At 48.5% G+C, this 5,773-nt stretch overlaps 1 pseudogene; it reads right to left on the reverse strand.

Annotated features, from left to right (window-relative positions):
* Positions 1–519: 519 nt before the first annotated feature.
* Positions 520–2,348, reverse strand: LOC123067103 (uncharacterized; annotated as a pseudogene).
* Between the last annotated feature and the right edge of the window lie 3,425 nt (positions 2,349–5,773).

Genomic DNA, 5,773 nt, shown 5'->3' on the forward strand with positions numbered 1-5,773 from the left:
ATAAATGAATCTTAGAGAACGAAAACAAAACGAACTGAATGAGCAACCACATAAATATCTAGAGGATGCATTACTGCAAATGCAAGGAACATTGAATCAAAATGACAGGCGGACGATACCACAAGAATAAAATCAAGTTCAAATGTAGTATACAAAAATTCGAACAAAACACTTTACCGACTGTACACTGCACAATCAGCCAAGAATACTCCGAATTGACAATCAGCTTTGCACTACTCCAACTTAACACAAGAATGTAGATTACCTCGGATAACAAATAAATTACTAACCTAAAACAAACAAAAAGACAGTTCATAGCTTAAGCATCACATGCATCAAACTCCCAATTCTCAGGCCCATAAATCATTGGTCATCGCAACATTGAGTGAAGTCCAATTAATACATGATTTCTTAGAATTACGAGTCACAATATAAGAGCATTAAAAAACAATAATATAAAATGGGTGATATAATGCCAGTACGATTTGCAGCACGCTCTTACAAAACGTTGCTGAAAAAAGTAAAAAATACCTACTTAAAATGATAGGCATTTATCCCTCTCCAAGTTCAATCATTTGCTGCAAATTATCGTCACTGAACGTGGGACATCATCAAAGCATGGAAACCTAACCAATAAGCAACATAGCATATATTACAATCTATTATGACTGCTACTTCTCCAGTGTTCTTCTATTTTTCTCAAGATATCAAAGTATGCACTGGGCATCACAAACACAAATACAGAAATCCTCTATCCTCTCCATGGTTGCTGCTGAAGCTTCAGCTACTGCTGGACCATTGGTTGCAAATGTAATAAATCCATCAGTTTTATTGTTGCTCAGCTGAAAAACAGTTTTGCTAGGCCACACGTAGAAGTTGCACTCTGCCATATATATCTCCAGCTCGCGCATGACAAAAATCACTTCCAGTAATGTGGTTGGTGGTGCTCATCACTATGTGGACAAGCTATCACAGCGGCCCATCACTTTTGTCCAGATTCAGCCCGGGCCCTTGCCCTGGTCCGATAAACTCCTCTTTCATACGTATTATTGCCATTATTGACTGTGTCGCTCAAAAAGTACCAGCAAATTGTGCTTTGTGGAGATCCGAGAACGACACCATCTAAGGGGGGAAGGCAAGGTGTTGATCTCCCAGTCTTCATGTTAAAGACCATGCCCTGATCTCTACCCCTTCCGCCTATCCAGTACACACAATCACCCATGAGTCCAGGAACACCTTCTGCGTGCATCGAAACCACATTGTTCCTCCCGACAAAGATGGAGTATCCTCCCAGGTCGGACACGGCGTCCCAACATGGCCGTCGCCAGGGATCATACCTCATAACAAATATTTCATCCTCTACTACACGGCGGCGACCCTCTCCTGACAGCTGCAAAGTAACCGTGCAGGTCACATTCCTCCAGATTTGGTACAAGTTACCCTCGCAGAACACCAGGTTCTTGGCACTAGTAAAAATCGAGACCGGGATGTATGGCTGAGTGAAACAGGTGGCGGCGTCGAACACTGGGTTGCCCACAGATGACAACAGTGGCTCGTCTGTGGCCCGCACATTTAGGTCCGGTCCGGTTCCATGCATCTGGAAGATCCGCTTGTTATGCACTACTGGATAATCTGCTGGTGTGTGGCACTCGAGGATGATAGGTTCCCGACGGCGACGCTGTGGCAGGCGGAGCACGTGGACATCTCCAAACCGAGTGAGACAGTAGACCATACCATTTCCATGGTAGAGGAGGTCGACGAGCTGGTCTCCGGCGGCGAGGTGGACAGGGTCGAGGACGGCCCATCTCCTGGCCCCCGCGGTGACGTAGGCGAGCCTGTCGATGTCACATATGGCGGTGGCGGCGAAGTCATCGGTGGCGGGGTTGGGCGCGAAGACGATCTTGGAGACGAGGCGGGTGTTGTAGATGAGCGGCGGCAGGAGGATCTCGGCGGCGGTGACGGGATGGAAGAGGCTGAGCAGGCTGTGGACGTCGTCGATGAAGACGGAGAGAGCGAGCCATCCGCTGCAGCAGCCGAGGCAGGTCCTGGGCGCAGGGATTTTGGCGAGCTGGAAAGAGCGGCGCGCAGCGGGGCAGAGCCCGCCTGAGGGGATGACGTTAAGTGAGCTCGAAGGAGCGATGCGCAGGGAGCGAGGTTGCGGTGGTACGGCACTTGATGGCGGCGGCGCCGTGGTCGACAAGCAGTGAAGGGGCCGGCGGCGGGAGGGCGCGACGCCATGTGCTGCAGGCTCCCCGCGTGCTGGCGTAGCACTTGAGATCGTCGAGGCCGTCGGCGATCTGGCCGACGAGCTCCGGCGGCAGGTCCGTCCAGCCCCGGAACGGAGGCATGGCCGGGCTATCGATTTCCGCGATGTTGGGGATTTCAAAATGAACAGATCGACGAGGGAAGTTGAGTGTCCTCCTCCATATACGGAAACGTGGATGCATCTGTGTACCCATTCCAAAACTGCTTCCCAGAAACTACGGTAACAATTTTTTGGCAAGTCGTGATTTGCTTCCACCATAACAATATTCGAAATTAAATTTTCCGGCAATTACGTCAATAACTGCAACTTTTTGCGGGTGAATAACTCCATTTTTTTAAGGTAAAAAGCTCTATTTTTTCTGTACCAAGTCGTGATTGCTTCCTTTATTTTTCTGTAGCACTTGGGCACTTTAATTTTGGCCAGCGCTCAGAGTCGGACAACGGGCGCGCTCAGTCGGTTGCCGCGCGGGCATCCGTTGCGTGGCATGTGGCCAGTTTGATTAGTGAAACGCTTCGCCCCAGGTCCCCTCCTCTATCTCCCATAAGTCTCTCAAAAGGAAATTAGGTTGAAAAAAACGTTGTTCAAACACGGATCATCGTCCTCATTGCATCGATGACGTTCCCACAGCAACGCCCTGCTCCAACCATCGTCTCTATCAGCAGCTGGCCACCCTCACTGGTGGAAAAAGGGCCTTTGGTCGCGGTTCGCAACTGCCATTAGTCACGGTTGCGCAACCGCGACCGAACGGGCGCGACTAAAGGCCCCACCCTTTAGTCGCGGTTGCTTAAGAACCGCGACTAAAGGCCCGTCCACGTGGGCGCCAGGCGGCCGTCGGGGCGGAGGACCTTTAGTCACGGTTCTTCTGGCCAACCGCGACTAAAGGCCGCCGCAGGTTTAGGGTTTTAGCCCCCCCTAAACCTGTTTTCTGTTTAATTTGTATTGTTTTATTTCTTTTGTGCTTTATTTTAATTTTGAAGGAGTTTCACATATTCTACGGTACTACATACATGCATATGAATGTACAATTTCAAACAAATTTGAAATTAGAACCAAAAAGAATTCAAGAGGAATATACTATATATATTCAATATCATCGGATGACCATATACAATTTTGAACAAGTTTCCATACATAATTTAATGCATATAAAGTTCTACGTCCTCGTAATGGTGTTCTCCTTTAGGATGGAGGACTTACCTCCTGAACCATCCAGCTAATTCCTCTTGAAGTGGTCGGAAGCGAGCTTCTGGACTAAGCATCATCTGGAGGTTATTCCTCTGAGCATTGGTATCACTCGGAACCCGCTCAGAGGTGTATCTCCGGATCATCTCACAGACATAGTATGCACATAGATTGGTCCCCGCTGGCTGAATATCCTCACCATTCTTAGCCTTTGCCCTTTTGAATTCTAGCTCTTTTTTGAATTCACCGACCTTTGTATCTACGAACCGTCTCCAAACCCTACGAGGAAAAGAAAATTAAATGAACAAGAGAGTTATTAGTTACTTGATATTAGGAAATGAACGAAATAGGCCGATCGATATAGAGCGCAAATGAATGAAAATAATTACTTCTGCAGCATTCTTCTCATGTCGACCCAAAGCTTTGGATCCTTATTCAGAGAGTCGTGGACGAGACATTCTGAGGTGTCAACTTTAATTACTAGCAGAATCCAGTGGAACCTGTGGACACGATACATGCACAGTACGTCATGCATAACTCATCGATTAGCCGGCCACATACCATGCATGGAGTAAACAAAAGAGAATGTGCTCAAGACAGAAACACTCACCCAAAATGGTAAGGAAATAGAATATCACTTTTGAGTTCCTGCTTTGTAAGAAACTGCCACAGGTCTGCCTCCATGTCGGCGGGGTGATGCTCCAACACATATCCATTAACGATGTGTGGGTCAATGAACCCAACATCATGAATGTTCCTTACTCTGCATTCCTTAATCTTCATTCTGCATGTATAATAGCGGACACAACAATATAGTTAGGATATATATATAGTGCAGGCAATATGAACGAGATGGGGTAGAAATAAATCACTTACAGAACGTAGCAACTGATGATAGATTTGTCGAGCTCGCGCAGATTGAAAAGCTGGAACAATTCACTCAGATGAATTTGTACATAGTAATGTTTGAAGTGATGCTCATAAACTTCCGCATAAATATATTCTTTGGCGTTTTTATTTTTTATGTAACCCTTGTACCATTTCAGCAGACCTTTCATTTGTGGAGGTAGATCCTCTTCCTGCGCAGGCTCGACGAGAGGCCCATTCTTCACATATGTAATTACTACCTCCTTCACTGGCGCCTCATCAAGGCCTAACAGTTCACGAAGAGTAATACCTAAGTTGGCCGCTTGTTCTCTGGCACTCGTTACAGTCAATCCATGTGTTGCCGCAGCTGCTATGATATCGGGGTCATCCGGACCGGCGGCTTTCACTATAAGCGGGGCAATCGATTGTTTACTTTGTTCCCCGAGCTGGGCAACTCGTTTCCCGCTTTTTTTACTTTCTAATTCCGTTTTCTCGGCCTCCTCCAAGGCTTTGTTCTCCTGGTTCTCCGCCCGCTCTTTCTTCTCCTTCAACATGAGTGCCTGCCTACGAAGTTCACGTGCATAGTCGTCAGGCAGATTCTTCGCGGCTTGGGACGGTGTGCTCAAAAATGACTTAGCCCACTTCTTTTGCTCATCAGAAAATACTGGCTTGGGCTCGGGCTCTCTTTTCTTCTTGCAGTCCGCCTTCCATTTCTCATGATCAGCAGCCGCGGCCGCGGCAGTTTCCTCGGCACTACGTTCCCAAGGCCTTGTGGGGAGAGGCTTCAGTGATGGCTCCGGTACCTTTGTGGTCTTAGGTACATAAGGGTCCGGGTTAATAATCCAGGACGGCTTCTGCTTCTTTGCCGGAGGTGGATTGGGGGGCGGCGTCTGATCACCCGCCGGACGAGGACTGGGGGGCGGCGTCTGATCACCCGCCGGACGTTGTGGACTGGGGGGCGTCGGCTGACGTGACGGAGGTGTAGGTGAACCGCCACCACCGTAGGGGGGTGGACTTGTTGTCCTTGGCGCCTCGCCTGGAAACTTGATAAACTTCTTTTGCCATAGAATGAAATGGCGCTTGACATCTCCAAGTCTTTTCTCCCCTTCAGTTGTAGCAATGTCAATCTCCAGGTCCTCAAACCCTTGGACTATGTCCTTCACCGTGACACGAGCATAGCCATCTTGAATGGGGTTGTTGTGGTGGAGTGCTCCAGGTAAACATGGTAAAGCACTGCCGATGGCTACCTTCATGGACATGTTCCCGATAGGATAATACAGATGACATTCTTTCATCTCCTTTATATCGTCCACGGGGTAGCGAGGAGGCTCCGGTGCAGTAATTTCGACCACCAGAGGCTCCGGTGCAGTAATTTCGACCACCAGAGGCTCCGGTGCAGTAATTTCGATTGTCGGTGCATCTGCACCAGCCGGTGGGGCCTCCGTGGAAGCCACACTG

The sequence above is a fragment of the Triticum aestivum genome, chromosome 3B (assembly GCF_018294505.1).
Source record: "Triticum aestivum cultivar Chinese Spring chromosome 3B, IWGSC CS RefSeq v2.1, whole genome shotgun sequence".
NCBI classification, from domain to species: Eukaryota; Viridiplantae; Streptophyta; class Magnoliopsida; order Poales; family Poaceae; genus Triticum; species Triticum aestivum.